Source organism: Hipposideros armiger, unplaced genomic scaffold (assembly GCF_001890085.2).
Source record: "Hipposideros armiger isolate ML-2016 unplaced genomic scaffold, ASM189008v1 scaffold_425, whole genome shotgun sequence".
NCBI classification, from domain to species: Eukaryota; Metazoa; Chordata; class Mammalia; order Chiroptera; family Hipposideridae; genus Hipposideros; species Hipposideros armiger.
The window spans coordinates 1,587,958-1,611,313 of record NW_017731775.1 but is presented as its reverse complement, the minus strand read 5'-3'; the positions used below and the strand labels follow the sequence as shown (position 1 = coordinate 1,611,313).

The 23,356-nt window shown below is 38.8% G+C and overlaps 1 long non-coding RNA gene across 1 annotated transcript in view; it reads right to left on the bottom strand.

The window, feature by feature from the left end:
* Nucleotides 1-6,583: 6,583 nt before the first annotated feature.
* The window catches only part of LOC109394454 (uncharacterized), a 39,244-nt gene continuing 22,471 nt past the window's right edge, over nt 6,584-23,356 (bottom strand). Inside the window, exon 3 of the long non-coding RNA XR_002126446.1 lies at nt 6,584-6,761. This is a non-coding gene — a long non-coding RNA (uncharacterized LOC109394454). The remainder of the gene's footprint in view (nt 6,762-23,356) is intronic.

Genomic DNA, 23,356 nt, shown 5'->3' with positions numbered 1-23,356 from the left:
TGTGGAGATTTGATATTTTATCCATATTGAGTGTCCAAAATATGAACATGGCATATCTCTCCATTTATGTAGGCCTGTATAAATTATTCATAGCAATGTTTTGTAATTTCAGACATTAGTGGTCTTGTACATGTAATGTACACTTACTGTTCAAAATGTTCAATTGTATTATAAAACATGAAAATATTCATAATTTGTAAAACATTGGCAAAAATTTTTAAGTGTTTTAAGTGTAAATAACTTAGTAAGCAAAACCTTTGTTAGAATAGACAATTCACAAAACGTTAAAATTAATAAAATATGTCAGGTAAAGATAAGGAGTTACAAAGTAGAGCATGTGTGTGCTAATTGTAGGTAACAAGAATGAAAGAAGCAAAAAATGCCTAACATTCATGCAGCACCTAGATACTACATATTCACGATACATTAAATACACCGTAGGTACTAAATATTCATGATATAGTCAACATGTCTGAAGAATAAATGGTGCTAAATATACAAGAAGCTCAAAATATTCAGGATATACTAAATATTCATGGGGACTCAATATTTAAGAAGCCTAATTCACGACCTATTTGTGACATCCATTCTAGCCTCAAGAAGAGCAAAACCTATGACTGTTCAACAAGGCAAATAGCAAGCTACACCTATGGCCAGCTTTTATTGTGCCTACATCTCCACGATAGAGCAAGCATGTAACTGGCCCAGGATACCATCTGTCTGTGAGTTCTCATGCTCAAACCTCAGTTTTTGTCCTTGTAACCATGTCATCACATCATTAGTGGGGAAGGCTGATGAAGCAGAGGGAGAGACAGAACAGGGCTATGAACATATCATAGCCCCGAATTCAGAAAATGTGGCCCTTCTACCTGCCTGCAACCTTTCCAAAGTGTGTTAAAACACTCCATGTCTTTTTTCTTGATTTTTGTGCTATGTGTTGTTAATTGATTAAATAAATCATGTGATTAGTTTTTTTAGGTTTTTTCTTTTTCTTTTTAACTTTTTTTTTTAGAGCAGTTCTGTGTTCACCAAAAATTTTAGGGGGAGGGACACAGCATACCCCACCACATGCATAGCCTTCCCTATTGTCAATATCCCCCACCAGAGTGGTACATTTGTTTCAGTTGATGAACCAACACTGATACATCATATTCACCCAAAGTCCATAGCTAACATTACAGTTCACTCTTGGTGTAGTACATTCTATGCATTTGGACAAATGCATAAAGACATATATCCATCATAATGGTATCAGACAGAGTAATTTTCATTGCTCTAAAATCCTCTGTGTATCACCTATTCATCCCTCCCTCCACACCCCCTAGCAACCACTGATTTTTTACTGTCTCTATAGTTCTGCCTTTGCCAGATGTCATATAGTTGGAATTATACAGTATGTAGCCTTTTCAGATTGGCATCTTTAGTTTAGTAATATGCATTGAAGATTCTTCCACGTCTTTTTATGGCTTGATAGCTCATTTCTTTTTAGCACTGATTAATATTCCATTGTATAATGTTGGTATTATTATTTTTTCTTTATTAATTGGTAGACTTCATCAGGAAAAAACACTGGGCTTGGAGTGCTCTTTATGGGAAGGTTTGTAATTACGAATTCAATTTATTTAATAACTACAGAGCTAGTTAGATTTTCTATTCCTTCTTGAGTGTGTTTTGTGTTTTTCAAGGTATTTGTCCATTTTATATAATTATTAAATTTACTGGCATAAAGTTTTTCTTAATATTTTCTTATATCCAATTAGTGTCTGTAGGATCTGTAGTAATATCCCCACTTTTCACATCTAACATTGTTGATTTGTGTTCCTTCTCTCTTTTCCTTATAAGTCTTGATTAGTTTATCAATTTTATTAATCTTTTCAAAGAACTAATTTTGGTTTGTCAATAATCTCTATTTTTTTTTGGAACTTATTTGTTTTCAGATTTTTCTTATATAGGCCTTTAAAGCTATAAATTTCACACTAATTATTGGTTTACATACATCACATAAATTTTGTGATGTATGTTTTCATTATCATTTAACTAAAAATATTTTCTAATTTCCCTGAAAGTCACTTAGAAATAACTAAATATTTAATATCCAATATGTAGGTGCTTTTCTAGATATCTTATTACTGTTGCCTTCTAATTTAATTTGGCTGTAGTCATAAAATGTACTCTGCAATATTTCAGTCTTTTAAATTTGTTTCATATTCTAAATAGTATATGATATCTTGGTGAATACACCGTGTTCACTTGAAAAAAATATCATTTTGTCATTTTGCTTATATATTCTGTAAATGAAAATTGAGTCAAGTTGATTGATATTGTTTTCAGATATTTTAATTTCCTACTGACTTTTTTCTACTTCTAGAAGTGGTATTAAACTCTCCAATTATGATTATGGATATGTCTATTTCTTCTTTTATTGCTGTCAGTTTTCTTCATATATCCTGAAACTATTATTATACATTTGAGATTTTTGTGATTTCCTATTGAATTAACCCTTTTATCATTTAAAACATCTCTCTTTACCCTGGGAAATACTCCTTGTCTTGGATTTTATCTTGTCTGATATGACTATAGCCACATCAGTTTTCTTAAATTTACTCTTTGTGTGGTATATCCTTTTTTATCCTTTTATTTAATTTATCTGTCTTTAATTTAAAGTTCACCTTTTACAGACAGCATATAATTGGGTTTTTGCCATAGGTTGGATTTTCCAAAAATAGATGCTGAGCTGGAGTTTGCTATGCAGAGTATTTATTGGAATCAGCAACAGTAGAAAAGAAGGGGGGTAAGCAGGGTAAGGCAGAGGGGAACGTCAGCTGCACTGAAGTCGTGACTGTGACTCAGCCCACCGCATAGGAAGTCAGAGTTGTCTCACATTGGGCTGGTATGTCTGGGTCTTTATGCCCCTTCCTTAATCAGTAACTGGACGTGGACCATACTGGGAAGGCCACACTTGTATGAGGTAGTTCTCAGCAACTGTGGTGAACCTTGAAGGAACTCACAAATGAAGGCCTGCTTCTGACAGCCTAGGCAACAACGTCTTCTTCCTTGAAGTGAGTCTGGCGGAGAAGCTCCATGTCCGCCATAGTCTTGACTTTCATCCCGTCTGTCTTCACGTAGATTGTCTGGTCCATTTACATGTAATGTAATTATTGCTATGGTTGGATTTTAATCTACCATATTTGTATTTGTTTTCTATTGTTTAATATGATTTTTTTCACTCCTATTCCTCTTTTCCTGCTTTTATTTGGGTTAATTAAATAATTTTTAGTATTCTATTTTATTTCTTGTATTGGTTTCTTAGCTATGCTTCTTATTATTTTTTTAAATAGGTGCATCTTTAACTCATCACAGACCACTGGCAAATCTTCAACATCTAGCCACAATGTAGTAACGTGCTTTGAATTTATTATCCCATCTGAAACAACGAAAAAAAACAAACAAAATATATGAAACAAATTTTTAGATGTTGGACACCAATGCTGCCTATTGTTCAATACCTGAAAAGACTTGGATAATTTATTGTGTCCAGTTTTAATAGATGTTTATAGTGAGAGAACAAGTCTCTTGATTGGTAGATTCTATCATTAATAATAACAGTATATTGACAGAATACTTTCACATCATTTTTTATTACTCAATATTTATTTATTGAGCTGAGCAATTTGACTTGAATCATGTGATCTTACTCTTATATGGGGAATAGAAGTTCTTCAGGCTTATGAGGAGAGAGTAAAGAGCCTTTATACCCAAGGAGAGCCTACTATATATTCCAATCATCTTAGTTGAAATGTCTCCATCTAATTCTTCACAACAATCCTGTGAGGACTATACTGTTGTCCACATCCATTAAATGAGGAAGTGGGACTTTTTGGTTGTTTTGTCCACTATTACTAGGCCAATGGGAAGTAAAATTTGGTGGTCAGGCTCAGATTCTAACTTTCTCCCCCAGCTTTATTGTCCCAGCAACAGGTTTGCAAAGTTTAGGAGGGCTAACAACCTGAGCAAACTACCCAAGCAGTGAGTATTTGATCAAGGTCCTTTTGCCTTCAGATATGGATGTCAAAAAGATTGATTATCAAATGAAGCCCACTTCCACTACATACTCTGTAGTCCAAAGAATTATTTTGTTATAATTAAACTCAAAAACATGTTCACAACTGTGACTGGAGTGAGATTTCAGAAACTCTTCACAGCTATTGCCACTGATACATTAAGGCAAAATGGAGTGTTTTGTTAAGCCACTTTGCTAATATTGTAGATGGATAAAGTAATGCATCTGGTGTCATTTCAATTTTTTTCTTTGATTATTTGTGATCATTCTGATGGTTTAGTAATAGAGAACATAGTCTAGACAGCAGCTGCAAAATACACACACACACACACACACACACACACACACACACACACACACACAGAACCCAGGGCTTCATTGAAGAAGCAGTCTCATTAGCATTCATCAACCACTTATCACTATGACATATTTTAGGAAGGCAGGGATTATGCATTCTGCTCTCTCCATATCCATTTTTCCAGAGACTTTTTTACTAAGCACACTAACTGAAGAAATAGTATCATGGAAGGTCATGTTCTCTCTATTTATAGTATCAGGCTAGGTGATTCCCTGATTGGGGGCAGGGGCGGAGAAAAATAAATAAAGATGAGAGGCTTATGAATTTTCTCTCTTTTGGAATGTGAATACAACTGTCACTTGGTGATGAATTTGACTTCTCTGCTGCTGGAATGCTCCAAACAAAGAATGATTGCTAAATGTCACTCGACACTAAGTTTAAAGCAGACAGTAAACCTTGATTAACCAGAAACATAAACATATCTGAATTTTTTTATAGCTTGTGGCTTTGGGGGGAAAGCATGGATCATAGAAAAATCAGATTATTTTAAGATTTATTTTTTTTTAAATACTGCGCTGGTCATGCCTTGGTTTCAATGCAGACTTGGTTGTATTTCCTATGCATTTTCCAGAAGAAAACAGGGCAGGGGTCTGGATGTTATGATGGCCTGAGGCATTATAATAGCTTCACCTTTCAAAGAAAGATTACAATTTGTTCAGAATATTGCACTTACTAAATTACTAAGATGGAGATGCCAAAACACACATTTTGGACAGGCTTTATAGCAACAAAGAGTATGCAGGTTAATCCAGAAAATAATGAGTCATTTCATCAAAACATCTCAGTCTCTTCATTTTCTGCCCATTATTTTCCAAAGCAAAGGAAGGTAAAATGTCTACATGTATGAAAGATTAACAGTCCTAAATAGATAATGGTCCTTATTTCATTGTGGACAGGGCTTCTGCTGAGGAAGGCACCTGTCTCCTCATCTAGGTGTCATGGTGCATTGAGCTCTGCTATGATCATTGATTTGCAGTCAACATTTCCAATATTGCATTGGTAGAGCTGTATTTATTTCATATCACGCATTTATTTATTCATTTACAACAAAGATCTTTTGAGCTGGCATTCTGTAGATAGATAAATGAGCAAAACACAGAGAGGCTCACAGCCCAAATGAGGATCTAGGTTTACAGTCAGATACACTTCAGTTCACTGGGATGAGCAAGTACAAAGATCTGTGGGTGCACAGAGGCTGTGCAAACTAACCATGACCTCAGGGCTGGGAATAAGGCATCGTGAGGCAAAATTTCATAGAAAATTATTTGGATTGGCTCTTAAACAACAATGGAAATTCATCAGGCTTATGGGAAAGTATCACTAGCTCTTACCTCAGCCCATTCCCACCAGGCAAAATCATTTCATCTTTGTGCTCTTCTGTTTCTTACCCCAGGTAGATGGTGACAGGCTGTCTACATGCATTGTCATCTTGGTGCTCACTTTACCTCTTCTCAATGAAAATATCCTTTTGGAGTGCGAAGGATGAAGACCATAACCACTGTGAGATGCCTGTGGGTCGCCACAGCTATGGGGATGCCTTGCAGGCCACAGGTTAAGAACACAGCCATAGTGTTCTGCTTCTGTTCAGACCCCCTGTAACCTAAAATGAACCCAAGAAGCTAGCAACATTTCAGAGACCTCCCTGCAGGGAATAAGGCAGGCAAAGTAGCAACTGTTCACCTTTGTAGAAAACTTATGGTTATTTAAGTAGACCTCATAGAATGTTAGAACCAGGCATATCTTTGAGGCCTGTAAGCTTTACATGATTCACTGATAGAACACAGACCCTAACCCCATGAAGCTATCTTCTAAAAGAACTCTATATTTTTAGTTTTCATAGATCCAAATAATAGTTCACATTATTTGTTAAGACCTCTGCTTTCTGGGTATTCATATGACTGGCTCTTCGGGCTTTGACCCTTTTGGCTTATTGAGCGTTTCTACCAGATGGAATCTTTGGCATTCTGTAGATAGATAAATGAGCATCGCCATTTGGTTGAGACATCGCCAGAGGCTCTCGAGGATGTCCAAGAGAGGACTCAGCCCGCAGCAGTGGTGACCTGGGTTTTGTCTCTGCACAAGAATTCAAGAGGAGAAAGATGCAGGAAAGCGAAAGCGATTTATTGAAAATGAAAGTACACATTTGAGAGGAAAGTGTGGTTGCATTCAGGGAACTATGCGCTGAGGATGTCACGATGATCAGGGGGTTTTATCCTTCCCAGGGAGGAAATTGGTGACATTCCATTAACATGGTTCATGGGACCCTTCATTTCCCGCTTTTTCTTCCTTATTTGGTTCTTCGGAACTGTCATGGCATCAGATGCATGATAGACGTTGTAGTAACTGCAATGAAAATGAAATAATGACATTAAAAGTAGATAAAGATTAGGTCCCAGTCATAGGGATCAGCTTAGCTGGATGAAGCTGGTTCTTGTTTTTCTCCAGCTACAGGTACTGGATACAGTCACTTGCTACTTGTGTAACCAGTGAGGCACCTCACTTTGTACCCTGGAGGGGTTGTCAATTCCCTAGCCTGTCTATCCTGCCTCAAATTACATATGAAAGATGAATGGAAACAAAGTATTGAGAGCATTGGTTTGAGACAGGGTAGAGGTGAGAAGTAGAGGGATAGAGATTAGCATTATTCAGTCCTCAAGGTCCTTGCACTTACTGTTCCCTCTACCTGTGGTGTTCATCCCTTGGGTCTCCTTCTCATCCATGCCTTCATCTTAAATTGTACCTCCTCGAAAAGCCTTCCTTGACCATCAGCATTCCCCCTATATTCAGAAATTAATCCTTTCCCATCACCTTGTTTCAACTGTATCATCATTTAATAATGATGTTGATTTTTATAGTTTAAGTTACTTTTGCTGTGTCTCCCATTAGATTATAAACTGTTAGAGTCAAAAGTATTGTCTGTCTACGGAGCTGGATGAGTGGCTCAGTTGGTAAGAGCATGGGCTCTGAACAAGAGAGCTGCCGGTTCGATTCCCACATGTGTCAGTAAGCTGTGTCCTCTACAGCTAAGATTGTGAACAACAGCTTGACCTGGAGCTGGGCTGTCATGAGTGGCTGGCAGCCATCGTGAGCCATCGTGACTGGCCGTCCAATAGCCGGCGACCAACTGCCTCAGCCGGGAAGAGCCAATGATCATAATACCAACTTGGGCCAGTGAAGCAGTGTCCTCCACAACTAGACTGAAGAACAAAGGGACAACAATTTGACTGTTCCCCTCCCCACAATTCCCCAACACTATTCCCCTCCCCTAATTCCCCAATTTAAAAATCTTAAAAAAAAAAAAATATATATATATATATATATATATATATATATATATACATAGTCTTTCTTCTTTACAGCTAAACACACAGTCCTTAGAAAACGCATCTGGCACATAGTAGGGATACAGTTGATCCTTGATACATGGCCCAATTCAATGAAATAGGCAGGGGCCTGGGGAGGGACCCCTGCCAAGCACAGTGGAGCTGACCTTGCAGGTAAGGACAGTTCCTACAAATGAATTTCTACCCCAAAGTTAACTCAGCCACTGGCTGCTTCTGATGCTCTGAAATAAAAGTTACATAAATATTAACCAAGAGGAGTAATTGGAGACATTGTTCCAACTGGTGTTTTGAAATGGAAGAGAAGCCCTTTCTTTATAACACATTTTATCTCCATAGGATGGTTACTGCTCTGTAGACTGATAGTTTTATTTTTGTAGAACATTTGAAGATAACCTGAGTCTGCCAAGTACAATATAATATGAAATTGCTTTATACTGAATCTAAGGGACAGGAGGATTACTACAATTTAAGAACCATGATAATGTAACATGAACATGGCATTAAAGTACTGTGACAGAAGTTATTTTAGAAAGAACACCACCGGGACTAATGAAGGTTAAACTTTAATTCTGTTAGAAGCACAACTTTTGAAACCCTGAAGCAAATACTTATCTTTTAATGCACACATTGCCAAAGGGAATGAAATATAAGTTTAAAAGGGTCTTTCTTTAGGAAAATGCAAGTTTCACCCCACTCTTGAAAATAAGCGCTTCTAAAGGGTTTTCTTTTATCAGTCTCCTCTCTGGTGTGAGGACTTGGCTCCTTTTTAGATAAATGAGAGTAATATACATTAATCTGAAGAATGTATGTATCTCTGTGTGTCACTATTCTAGACAGTCTGCTTTTAAGTTGCCTTGTTTGAATGTTCACTTGTGGATGAAATTTGGCATGTTAAAGGGAGGGGGAAGCATTATAATATATTCAGCTGCTTCTTCAGCTTGGAAGTGATTAAGTGAACTGAAACTAATCCAGAGCTCTACTTTACATTTTTGGCAAATGAGCAAATATGCAGATTCATCCCAAACAGATGTGTCTGCCAGTTACCCCAGCAGCAGTTCCAGAAGCTGAGGTTCATCCAGCTAGCGCTCCAATTAGTGAGAATATCATAACAAGTATGTAATTATCCTGGAACCTGTTGAGCTTTCATCTGCTATCAATTTTATTTCATTTAAGCCCAATTCAGGCTGAACTTGAAGTGAACTGTATCATTTAAACTGGAGATCTTAGATTGGCTCAACTTTTGTGTTTCACATGTGCTTTGAGGTTGTAGTCAGGAAATTGAAATGGCCACAATTAGTATTCAAATGGCTTCTCTGCAAATTGCTTCCAATGAAAAATGTGAATCTTAATGGGGAGGTGGTAGGTAGCTTGATAGATATTTCATATTATTATTCAGCCCATTCATGCAGTTAACCAGTCACTCACAATGTGCTGGGCACTGTACTGGGGACACAGAGGTGCCAAGATGTGGTTTCTGTGGCTGTGAAACTCAGAAAGGCAGAGGAAGTAGAGTGATCTAGACAGATAACAGCACGTTGCCCCACAGTGGGCATTAGAGTGCAAGAAGGAACTGGATATTGTGGTAGCAATATTGTGAAGATTCAGCAGCCAATTACACCCAGAGAGGTCCAAGAAGGCTTCTCAGAGGAAGGCGTATTTGAGCAGAGACTTGAAAAATAACAAAAGTCTTTCAGAGAGAAGAATGGAAAGAAAGGGGAAACTCCAAAATAAAGTGACGCATACAAGGACATGGCCCCATGAAATGGTGGGACAAGTTTTAGAGATAATGAGAGTTCGGTGTAGCAAAGATTATAAATTAAGGGGAAAAAGACTAGAACAAAGGTTCCCAAACTTCTTTGTTTATTGCAAACTTTGTATCTCAGTAATTTTTTTCATGGCATCCCTGAGGCCAAAATAATTACCTAAAGTTCTATTTATTAAGTAGTTAGGTTCAAATAACATTTAGGTCACAACAAAGAAAAAATATATCTATTTCTATTTTATTCTTAAATAACCAAAATTACTTCTTTTGGGGATGCATCAGCTGGATACTACACAACTTCTCAAAGCTTTAAATAGGATGATCACCTCCACTACCTGTTCTACATTGATTTTCATGTAGTACTTGCTTTGTATCTGAGATACTGCCAAAATTCCAGCTTTACAAAGACATTACTGTAACAGAATGTATCACTATCTAATGCTGAAACTGTAACCTATCTTTAACTAGCGGTACCTAGTTTTGAGTACTGTGAACTTGAATTTTAAAATATTCCTGCAGCGCCCTGTGATTTTCTTTCAGTACCCAACGACACCGCACCACTCAGTTTGGGAAACATTGGGCTCGTGATTTGGTTGAAGTCAAACCATAAACAACCCTATATATGAGGAAACATTTCTGAAATGCAATTGTGGTACAGCAGTGACAATGAATAATCAGCTGGTAATGTCTTTGAACTAAATCTGTAAAGGTGATTTAAAATATGTACATGGGACAGGCAAATAAATGTTTTATTCTTCACATCCTGACACATAATGAAGTAAACAGAAATTCTTTTATTTCTTACTTCCAATCCTCAATGGCTTCTGGACTAGCCAGACAAATGTAAGGTCTAACATAAATGGATCTTGACTAGCCTACCTATCAACATTGTTCAACTAAAATGAGCTCTCAATAACATGCACTTTAAAAAAAATAGAAAACCCGGGCTGGCCGAGTGGTGCGATGGTTAAGAACTGGCTTGGGATGCCAGAGGGCCCCGGTTCGGATCCCACATATGAGGGCCAGTGACACTGCCCTCTACAGCTAAGATGTTGAACAACAGCTCGATCTGGAGCTGGGCTGCCGTGAGTCGCCGGCGGCGGCGTAGGCTGCAGCCCCTGTGGCAGTGGGTTCCCATGGGCTACCGTATGTAGCCAGCAGCCAGCGGGAGCGGCCAGCGGCCGCAGTGAGCGGCCGTCCAGAAGCCGGCAACTGATCTGCCTCGCCCAGGAAGAGCGCAATGATGGTGCCAACTTGGGCCAGTGAAGCAACGTCCTCCACAACTAGACTGAAGAACAAAACGACAGCAACTTGTCTGTTCCCCTTCCCCCAATTCCCCAGCACTGTTCCCATCCCCCCAATACCCCAATTAAAAAAAAAAGAAAACTGTTCACAAATGTTAATAGCAGCATTATTCAAGATAGCCAAAAAGTGAAAACAACACAAAGGTCCATCAGCTGATAAACGGATAAACAAATTGTGGCATGCACATACAGTGGAATATTATTTAGTCATTAAAGGAACAAAATCCTGCTACAACATGGAAGAATTTCAAAAACGTTATGGTGAGTGAAACAAGCCAGACACAAAGGGTCACATGTTGCATGATTCCATTTATATGAAATGTCTATAATCAACAAATTAGGCAAATCCTTAGAGACAGAAATGGTTGGCAGGGGCTGGAAGGAGTAAGGAATGGGAGTGACTGCTAGTGGGCATGAGGTTTCTTTTTGAGGTGCAGAAAATATTCTGGAATTAGATAGTGGTAAGGGTTGTGAAACTCTGAGAACATGTATACTAAAAACCTCTGAACTGTATACTTCAAAAGACTGAACTCTATATGTGAATTATATCTCAAGGGGAACAAACAGAGATGGCATCAGTCACCCAGACCCCCATTCTCCACTCCAACTTTCTCAAAGCCAAGGATTCACACCTGTCTCGATGGGGTCACAATGGAGGTGATGTCAACTATCCTTCTTGGACAGGACAGCTACTGGCCCCTAAATTGACAGGTGCTTGTATCCTGGGGGATTAAAAGGGGCTTAGGTAGGATTAAGGCATTATCTGAGTCAGAAAATGTGTCCACCATCACACTGCTCACCCTTCCTGCCACATCTCCCTGCAGCTTTCCTGACTTTGTCTGTAGTGCTCACCTCATTTGAGCTCCAGACAGTGAAGGGCATCACTAATACAACCAATGAAAATATTTTTCAGGCACATACCCCTGTCAGAATCCTAACTTCAGTATTTCAATATTGTTCTATAATTCTGTATCCTGTTACCAATGAGGGAATCTGGTGAAGGAAAAACTTGATCAGGCCTGTTTTGAAAGGCAATTCTAAGAAATGTCATAAGAAGAGCTTGTTACTCAGCAGACTGTTTTAACAAGTCACAATAAACCACAATGCTAAAATCTTTAAGTTATTTACTTCATCTCACACCTCTAGTCACAAATTATAGTGTAATAACCCAGAATGAGGATTCAAGGACCCTATTCCTCTTTCTTTCACTTACTTGTAATATTTCAGAAAAGTTCCTTGGTATTTTTAGGCCTTTATTACACCATCTGGGGAGAAGAGATAAGATTGTTTTTATTAATATTCATGAAGCATTTTCATTTTTCAGTGAAGAGTAGCTATATTGAAAAAAGAAAAGCTAAGTAATAGCTACAAGGTCAATATACATGGAACACTCAATCTATGGTGGTGACTTGGGCAGGAATATGACCATGATTCATCCTTACCCACCTTCCTTCCTCTAGCGCATAGGGGAGACCTGCCTGTCCACTGAATTATGGCGGGGCCCTCCCAGGTGGTTTGGGTACATTTGCACTAAGGCCTGTGCAAGATGATCTACTGAGGTGCCAGAGGAAAAGACTAGAACTTTATTTATTTCTCTTTATATTGTGTTTATCTTACCCTTTGTTAATGTTTATGTTTTATTCTTAAACTTGGATTTCCATTCCACTCCTGCCATTGAATTTTATTCAAATTTAATACATTTTTATGTTTGAAAGTATTTTTATTGATTACTCCAAATGAATAAAAGTTAAAATTTTAAATTGGTGGTTAATTTCCTATGAATTGAAAACTTGGATTTTTTAATAAATTGTATAGATTGAATTTTCATTACAATTATTAGCAGTACACCACTGAGGAAAATGATCAAATATATTACATGAAAAGTAAAAGAAAAATAGGAAATGTTTATCCTAATAAGTCTTGCACAGGTCTTTTTCTGATGAGTTCCCATATTTTTAAGTGACTACATTTACTGCTAAAATGACACAGGGCACAGCATTAATTCTATCCTGGCTTTGCTTTTTAATAGATGAAAATACTAAAACCCTACTCACCTAAATAAGTAGATGGGAATAAAGGTATTTTAGTATAGTATCATCATCCAACTGCTGAGTTCTCTCTGTGTTACATTTCCCAAAATAGAGCATAGTTATGTATTTTCAAAATGTATTTTAAAGAGATCTATCAGTTGACAACTTGATCAAGTCCTCCTTCAATTTTGTGACAAGCCAAGAATCGGAAAACACCTGACTTAAAAAGAAATAGCTACACAATCACCAGCATCTGTCACTTTCTTAGACCCACCTCAGTGTGGCAAATGATCCCCTCTCACGAACGTTCTACGCTTCTGAGCAATATACCGTAGTAAAATTTGGGATGGAGGAGGCATGTGCCATTCTTCCTTAAAGCAGGAAAGGGGGGGTCATTATGAAATGGGAAGTGGGAAAGAAGAAACGAAAAAAACCTACACCACAAGGGCCTTTTCAGGCAGGTCAAGTGGTCTGCAAGTTGAGGATTGATTTAAAACTATCCATGCTCACATCACATGGAATGCACTCCCTTACCTCCAGCCACCCCAACTCTTTGGGTTGCATAGCCACTGGGTGGGGAGAAGGGAGAGGGGCTGAGCCACAACCTGGCACCTGTTGGAGAAAGCAGCCAATGAGGAACCTCCTGTGGCAAAGTAGCCAAAGGACATTTAAGGACAGGAGTGTCCAATGATCACTGTTAAATGGTTTGGGATTCTACCTGTAAATTGTCTCTGTTCCCCCAAACCTTCCTAAAATCTGCAACACGCAAGTGCATCACAAGAGAAAAATTGTGGAAATCAACCAAAGAAACCATGCTCCACTGTGGGTCAGCAAGAGAAGACAGAAGAGACGCTAAAGAGGAAAGACAGGGAGAGTCTCATGAGCCCCATCAAAGCAGGAGCTCTGAGCCAAAATTGTGGATGCAAAATGGTCCACGAATCCGCAGAGATCTTAGGGAAAACATTGGATTTCATCCAGGATGTGAAGCAAAGTTTGTATTAATCTTGTCTTCATCTCAGACAACAGGACAACCTCAAGTAAAAATTGAGTTAGTCAGGACAAATTAACACTTGGAACAAAGAAGGCAGAAGCCAGCCAAAGTCCTGTAGCCACTGGGATCTTACCAATACCTGAACCAAGGGTTTGGCTATAGGACATGTATTCAAAACTTCCTACTATGCCACTTACGTTCTGATGATCTGAGGAACTCATTGTTGTTTCTACAACTCAGTGTCATTATCTGTATTAGTTATACCTAGCTCATTCATTCCTTGTGAAGGTTAAGTAAGATCATGTCTATAGCTCACAATTGCTGTCAGCTATTATTACTATTGGTCTATTCTTGTATCCTCTGCTCAAATAGTGTATGTCGATTTTCTTTACATGCTTTCTAGAACTCATCACTCATTCATTCAGCAAGCATTTATTATGCCCTTTATGTGCAGAGCACAATGAAAACAAAAGTTTAATTTTTATGTAGTATTGTTTTTATTTGTTCATTATTGAATTTCCACCTTCATTCTTAAAGGATTTAAAGAATCACAAAACATATATTAGATAACTTTAAAATTTTACCCCAAGGATTTAAAAAATCAGGGTGAAGAAAGAATTGTATTCCTTCTTGTCACATAATGAGATAAAAACAAGGAGAGTCAACATATAAAAATATATGCCATAATGACCTGCACAGTTAGTTATTAAAAGTGAGGCATGCATTTAATGCTGAATTGCCAAGTTACCAAAGCAAAGTAAAAAACATGATCAGTTACCACATTCACATGGCCCATAAGATGGAACAAGTGTTGCTTACTTGAAGGGATACAGCTGTCAGTAGCAGCAAGTGGACCTAAGGAAAATCATCCCAGGAGACCCTGAATGGTAAACTATGCATTGAGTGACAGTGGATGACATCTAAAGAATATTTCTACAATAGCTACAACAATGTTGCATTTCGATTTAAAGTAAAATAAAATGTTTAAAGTAAAAAAGGAACTGGAAACCTTCTGAGACACATTTGGGAAGAAAAGGGGGGTGAATCCTGGCCAAAGAGGGGAGTTAAGAATTCCTGTTGCTCCCACTCCAGGCAAGGAGCATCCACAGTGATGGTGGAGAGTAGCCACATGCACCATCCACCAGCATTCACACTGATGATGGAGAGGAGAGAGGGTTTGCAACAGCCGGGCTCCTCAAAAAATTGTATGCTTTCTCTACACGATGGCTTCTTCCAAGGTCTCTGAGGGCTTAATGCCAGAACACAATTTAGTGAAAATGATTCTTTGATCTGACTTGGTCCCAGGTAGATTGAGAATGTGGAGAGCATGGGGTCTCAATTCAGACTGTAACACTGCTCATTTAATTACAGGCTTCTGTGTCCCATTCCAGAGATTCAGATTTCAGAGTGACACGGTGAGGCCAGGGCCTTAGCATTTTTAAGGGGCTCCTCAGTGATTCCATGCTGACGGTCCAGGGACCACACTTTGTGACTACAAATCTGGTAACTGTGGATGAACTATACACCCTTCACTGAGTCCCTTTTTCTCCCTGAAATGGAGCTACAGAGAGAAGTAGGTTATGTTCAAGGTTATATTTGCTAACAAGAGCCCAGGGTACATATTATTGCTGCAGGTTTTTAGAAGAGCTATATATTTTAATAGCTTTGAATCTCTTATGAAAGTCAAGAACACAATTAGATTTATGTCAGTCTAGAAGATGGACAAGGAGGAATACTCCAAAGGTAGGGCCAACATTCCTTCAAAACAGAGTTCTGTGCCTCCTTCGGGGCTCCGTCCCAAAAGTTCACACTGGAGGACCTCACTGGAAAAAATATGTAAGGCACTTATAAATACCTCACTTTTGCCTTAAAAAATAAAAATCTCAGTGATGGACTCATGAGATTTAAAGTGTTCTGGTGAAACCTCCAGGGCAAAATTAGTTGGAAAATTTACCCATGGATATCGAAATGAGTTCATCCAACTGTACATAACTGTTGACTATCAGCCAATTAAATTTTGAACAGCGTTTACCACAAATGTTGATCTAAAAGATTTTAGGGTGGCCGGTTAACTCAGGTGGTTACAGCGCAGGCTCAAGGTTGCTGGTTCAATTCCCACATGGGCTAAGGAGCTGTGCCCTCCACAGCTAGATTGAAACAACTGCTTGACTTGGAGCTGATGGGTCCTGGAAAAACACAATGTTCCCCAATACACTTTAAAAGAAAAATTTTTTTGTTAAAGATTTTAGAGTAGTTGGCTTTAAGCCCTTCTGTCTGACAGTACTTACAAAGCAGCACCACTCTGGAGACAACTTCTACTTGTGACTATAAACCCACATCATTAGCAAATAGAATCATAGGAGTATGATCCTAATTTATCTAAAAGCAGTTCAAATCATGAATGTATAATTTTTATAAGAGGTGTGAAAAGTAAAATATATTCTTCTTCTAAATTACTTATACTTTTTAAACTACTTCACTGTTTAAATATGGGACAGACCAGTGTATTCATATGTGAAATCACATGAAAGAGAAGAACCAGAAAGTTGGGGTTCAGAAGTTGCCTCACTGCTCCAGCCACAATAGCTCTTATTTTATCTGTTTTCTTTGGCTATTCTTCCAAGTAAGATTTTATCTAAGAAAAAAGCTTTCTTGTAAAAGGTTTAACTATAACTTACAAAAATTATCCTGAGTCCAAGCAGAGAGAACATTCCAAAAGAGTTGTAATAAATAAACAAAATAACCATCAATTATCATAGACCACAAGGAATTTGGGTGGCAGGAAGTACTCATCAGGTGTTTTAATTAACTTTAGAGTCCACCTATATTAATGAGAAAGTGGTATCAGATTAAATAAAGGGAGGATGTATGCAAAGTTCACAGCACTTTGTTCCCTGGTTATAAAACTAGAACAAAGAAGACTCCAGAGTGTTAATAAAAAGTTCTGCCCTTTGCCAATTTTACCCACAAAATTATAAACAGGTATTTTTGTCCACCATTTTGCCATCAACCCATTTCAGATGCCCAAACTTGGAGCCTCTCACATGCAATTCATTATACTTGGGTTTGGGCAAAAGATGGGTTTAGAATAAAATCAGTGATGGCCTCTTCCAAATTTTACTTCATATGACACCTCATAATCTGATCAGTTTGGGGCTTTGTTTTGCCTGTTTCTCTATTTTAAAGCTAAGAGAAAGTCCTTGCCAAGCCAAAAATTTGAAGGGACAAGATTTACAATTTTCCCAGTCATTAAATTAATAAAGCCAGTTTAATTTGTCCATAATTTGTTAAGAAGAAAAAAAAAACTTATCAAAGAAGTTGAGGCTTGGGCCGGCCGAGTGGCGCGATGGTTAAGAACTGGCTTGGGACGCCAGAGGGCCCTGGTTCGGATCCCACATGTGAGGGCCAGTGACACTGCCCTCCACAGCTAAGATGCTGAACAATAGCTCAACCTGGAGCTGGGCTGCTGTGAGTCGCCGGCAACGGCGTAGACTGCAGCCCCTGTGGCAGTGAGTTGCCATGGGCTACCGTGTGTAGCCAGCAGCCAGCGTGAGCGGCCAGCAGCCGCAGTGAGCGGCCGTCCAGAAGCCGGCGACTGATCTGCCTCGCCCAGGAAGAGTGCAATGATGGTGCCAACTTGGGCCAGTGAAGCAACGTCCTCCACAACTAGATTGAAGAACAAAACGACAGCAACTTGTCTGTTCGCCTTCCCCCAATTCCCCAGCACTGTTCCCATCCCCCCAATTCCCCAATAAAAATAAATAAATAAATAAATAAATAAATAAATAAATAAATAAATAAATAAAAAGAAGTTGAGGCTTAGTTTTAAGATCTTCAAACAGAAAAAAGTCAGCAATAAAATTGAAAAGTTGCATTTCACCTCACTCTCCAAAAACCTTAATTTACTGGTCAGATTTACAGGACAGAGAGCTAGCTGATGGGACAAATTTGAGCACTCAGGCCATGCCACATATACCAGGGCTGAGAATAAGTAGGAGGAGGCTAACCATTTTGTCTTCAACACTAGCTTAAATGTAGAAATGAGATTTACCCTATGCAATCATAAGATTTATGATTCTTTTCCCAAAGAAATATCAATGCAATTGAAGAAAAATAATCAGTCATTTAAAATTGTGTTGTATTTGTTAATAAAAGAATAATAATATACTAAAAACATGCTATGAAATACATACCATCTTATTTGAGAAAATATAGGCTCAAAAAGGATTTTAAATTTGCTTGGAATTATTTTTTGTTTTCCAAATCACATTGTCAATTTATTTTTTTATTTATTTTTATTTTTTAATTACAGTTGACATACAATATTTTACTAGTTTCTAGTGTACAACATAGTGATTAGACATTCATATAACTTACAAACTGTTTACCCTGATAAATCTAGTACCTATCTGACACCATCCATAGCTATTACAATATTATTAACTATATTCTCAATGCTATACTTTACATTCCCATGACTATTTTGTAACTACAAATTTGTACTTCTTAATCCCTTTCCCATTCCACCCATCTCCCCAACACCCCCTCCCATCTGGGAACCACCAAAATGTTCTCTGTATCTATGCATTTGTCTCTGTTTTATTGTTCATTTATTTTGGTTGTTAGATTCCACATACAAATGAAATCATATGGTATTTGTCTTCCTCTGTCTGACTTATTTCATTTAGCACAATACCGCCTAGGTCTATCAATGTTGTTGAAGATGGTAATATTTAATTCTTCTTTATGGCTGAGTAATATTCTATTGTATATATGATGCACCACTTCTTCTTTATCCATTCATCTATCGATGGACACAGGTTGCTTTCGTATCTTGTCTATCGTAAATAATGCTGCAATGAACATTGGAATGCATATGGTTTTCTAGTTAGTGTTTTCAGTTTCTTCAGATAAATACTCAGAAGTGGAATTACTGGGTCATTTTTTTGTTTCCTGTTATATCTTTTGTTTTAAATTCTATTTTGTCTGGTATAGGTATTGCTACTCCAGATTTTGTTGTTGTTTCTATTTTCATGAAATATCTTTTCCATTCCTTTACTTTCAGTCTCTGTGTGTCTTTCTAGCTGAAGTTGGTCTCTTGCAAACTGCATAGGTATGGGTCTTGTTTTCTTATTCATTCAGCCACCCTATATCCTTTCAGAGGAGCATTTAATCCATTTACATTTAAAGTAATTTTTGCTAGATATGTAGTTATTGCCATTTTATTATTCATATTTTTTATCTTTTTTTCTTCTTACAGAAGTTCCTTTAACATTTCTCGTAATACTGGTTTGGTGGTGATGAATTCCTTTAGCTTTTTCTTGTTTGGAAAACTCTTTATCTGTCTTTAGATTCTAAATGATAGCTTTGCTGGGTAGAGTAATCTTGGTTATAGATTCTTGCTTTTCATCACTTTGAATATTTCCTGTCAATCTTTCCTGGCTTGCAAAGTTTTTGTTGAGAAATCAGCTGACACCCTTATGAGAGCTCCTTGTAAGTAACTAGTTGGTTTTCTCTTGATGCTTTAAGATTCTTCATTTTTAACCTTTGGCATTTTAATTGTGATGTGTCTTAATGTGGACCTCTTTGTGGTCATCTTGTTTGGGACTCTCTGCACTTCCTGGACTTGTATGTCTATTTCCCTTGCCAAGTTAATGAAAACTTTCTGTCATTAATTTTTTAAGTGGGCTTTCAATTCCTTGCTCTCTCTCTTCTCTTTCTGGTATCCCTGTGATGCAAACGTTGGTATGCTTGATGTTACCCCAGAGGCCCTTAAACTATCTTCATTTTTTTAAATTTGTTTTTCTGTTCCAATTTTGTGTTTTCTGCTATTTATCTTCCAAATCACTGATTCGATCCTCTGTTTCATCTAATCTACTGTTGATTCCCTCTAATGTAGTCTTCATTTCTGACTGGTTCTTTTTTAGGTTTTCTACCTCCTTTTTCTAATGTTTCCCTTCTATCTGTTGAAGTTCTCACTGAAAGTATTCAGCATCCTTATAGGCAAAGTTTTAAACACTGCACCTGGTAAATTGTCTCCATTTTCTTTAGTTATTTTTCTGGAATTTTGTCTTGTTCTTTCATATGGGACATGTTTATTTGTCTCCTCATTTGACTATCTCCCTGTGTTTCTGTCTATGTATTAGGCAGATCTCATATCTCTCAGTCTTGGTAGAGTGGCCTTATGTAGCAGATGACTTGTGGGTTCCAGTGGTGCAGTCTCCCTGGTCACCTGAGCTGGGTGCTCCAGGTAGGTTCATTGTGTGGGTTGTGTGTGCTCTTTTGTCATAGTTGAGCCTTGGTTGATGTTAGCACATCAATGGGAGGAATTGGTTGTTAGGACTGGCTGTGACTACAGCGGAGGAGCAGTTGTGCAGAGGCTGACCTTCCAGAGAAGGATTTGCTTTAGCAGGGTCTGGTGCCTGCCCAGTCTGCCTTTTGGGTGTATCATCCAGGGAGGCAGCCTGGGGGTGTTCTGACTGGGTTCAAAGCCAGCCACCAGCTGAGCTGGCCACAGGGCCTCCTGGGAAGGGCTCCACAACAAGTCAAGTTCAGCCTCAGCCTATGCCCTGCCCAGGACCACCTGGAATGAGCTACAAAGCAAACGAAAGATGTCTGCCACCAACACTAGTGTTGAAGGTACCTGGAGAGGCTAAACTGCAAACTGAGGCCAGCTGTTGCTACTGTCAGGCTTGGGACTACTTAGCAAGGGGTATGGGGCATGCCAAGAATCAGATGCTGGTTCTCTGTGGTTTGTGAATCTCTGAAAGATTTTATAAAAGTCTGAACCATGAGCCAAGACAGGCCGTTTGTATGAAAAAACCACTGGAAGCTGAGTGGGCCTGCAAGTTGGGTGGGGTGGGTCTCTTGGAATCACCAGGGTGGGGCTGAGAGTGTTAGCCAGGTTGATGGAGACTCAAATAGGGCAGCCACCTGGGTGTGCACACTGGGTGGGGGGAAAACTCAACAAAGGAAGAAATGGCTTCTGTCAGCACTCCTGTCTGGGAGAAAGCTGCCCCTCTAGCCCTCGTCCTGAAGCCAGACAATTAAGTTGTTCCCTGTATGTTCCTGACACCTTTTGAACTGTTGTCCCAACACTGGAACTCAAAGTGAGTGAGTCCATCAGCAAGTAAGTCCATTTGTGGGTCCTTTAAGAGTAGCATCTGGAACTCCAGCCATGCTCTGTCTCACTCAGCCACAAACTCTGCTGGTTTTCACAGCCAGAACTTACGGGAACTTCTCTTCCCAGCACTGGGACCCTGGGCCTGGGGAGCCTGGTGTGGGGCTTGGACCCCTAGCTCCTCAAGGGGGACCTCCACAGCTAAGATATCGCTCTCAATTTTTAACTGCCACAAGTTGGTGTGGGGCCAGCCTGTCCTACATCTGAGCTCCTCCTACCAGGCTCAATGTGGCTTCTTCTGTATATCCTTAGTTATAGGACTTCTTTCAGCTAGACTTCAGGCGATTCTCAATGATGGTTGTTTGGTAGTTTAGTTGTAATTTTGATGTCAAAACTTTGAATTTTAGAATGATAAAGTATTTTTGGAGTAAGTCAAGCTGTCCATTCAACATAGACATTTCATCTACAACATCTATAACTAGTGATTATTTATTTAGTTCAATACTTTCTGTGATTCAAGAAAATTTCACTTTTGTACAACAGTAATTATTAGAAAGCTCTTTCTTATATAAAAGTAAAATCCACTTTTCTGTGAATTTCTTGATGGGTCTTTGTTCTGTGCTTTGTATCTTCGCAGAATAAATCCATCGCTTTTACACATATAACCCTTAACATTTTGGAGGTGTTTATTTAAGTTGATGATTTCCACCCCATTATGATTTTGGGTCACCTTTTTATAGATACATCCCAATTCACAGGGAGTTCTCTCAAAAAGTAATGGTCACACTGGATATGACCTTTTTCACATGACGTGTTAAGTGTATGTTATAGAACTCTCAGATCCCCTGACCTGGACATTAACACTGGTTGTACTGAATGAACCCAATATTTGTTGTATTTTTAGAGCCACCATGTTACATCTTACAACCTCTAAATCTTTTTCATATGAGCCATAGTTAAGCTACCAATTAAACAATTGTTTTCTTGATAACAGTTCATTACATTTATCCTGTTTAACTTTCCCATATTTGTATTGTGATAAATTTAAAATGTCAAGATTTTTTTTTAAGATTTTTATTGGAGAATTGGGGGTATGGGAACAGTGCTGGGGAATTGGGGGAAGGGGAACAGATAAGTTGCTGTCCTTTTGTTCTTCAGCCTAGTTGTGGAGGACATCGGTTCACTGGCTCAAGTTGGCACCATCATTGCGCTCTTCCCAGGCGAAGCAGATCAGTCGCCGGCTTCTGGATGGCCGTTCACTGCGGCTGCTCACGCTGGCTGCTGGCTACACATGGTAGCCCATGGCAACCCACTGCCACAGGGGCTGCAGCCTTCGCCATCGCCGGTGACTCATGGCAGCCCAGCTCCAGGTTGAGCTGTTGTTCAGCATCTTAGCTATAGAGGGCAGTGTCACTGGCCTAATATGTGGGATCCGAACCGGGGCCCTCTGGCATCCCAAGCCAGTTCTTAACCATCGTGCCACTCGGCGGGCCCAAGATATTTTTTAAAACTTGATATTGTGACCTAACATGTAAACTATTTCAAGCTTTTTCATTTAAAATTTTGATATGCTTTCTATGTATTTACCCAATTTGATAGTAAAATCATTGACAAGATAAGGGTGAATTATAGAATTTTCCTATATTGATTATCACTAACAAATAATCTTTGGAGAGCAATTATGACAAGGGGATATAAACTCACCAACATGTCTGTTTTAAATGTAAGTTTCATTATTATTCAGGTTTGGTGACGCTAACAGATCAGGAGATGACCTCCATTGAAATAGTTTGTTACTCACAGTTCTCAAAAGGAGGGAGCACACCACACTATGCAGGGCCACAGAGGGGAGCATCAGGGTCAGTCAGGAGGCAAAAGAAGTAATGAGAAAGTGTGGACAAAAGCTTTCATTGTGGTTGTGACTGGAAGGAATGGGTAAGGCAGGGTAAGCAGCTAAGCAGGGTTAGGATTGCATAGTTTGAATAATTTCAGCAGGCTCTGGGCTACAGGGTCATCCCTAGTTTCCTGGTACCTGGCGTTGAAGTGGTTTAGTGTAGGCAATGGGTGGGAATATGGATTTGGGGTTGGATGGTTTGCATATCAAAGTTGGGCTTGCAGGCAAGTTGTTTGCCATTTCTAAGAATTAGCTGGCCCTGGGAGAGAGCTAATGGTCAGTGAGACCCAGATAGCACATCATCAAGAATACAGAAAATAAGATAATATACTTAATACTAAGCTCAACTTGTCTGTAAAGACAATGCCCTGCTCTGACTTAACTACACCAGACCTGTAGTATTTACTTAGCCATTCACCTATGCTTTTTCTTCGTGTTTAAAAACAGATTCTTAAGACACACTTTAGACCTTCTGAAGCTAAGAACCTGCAGG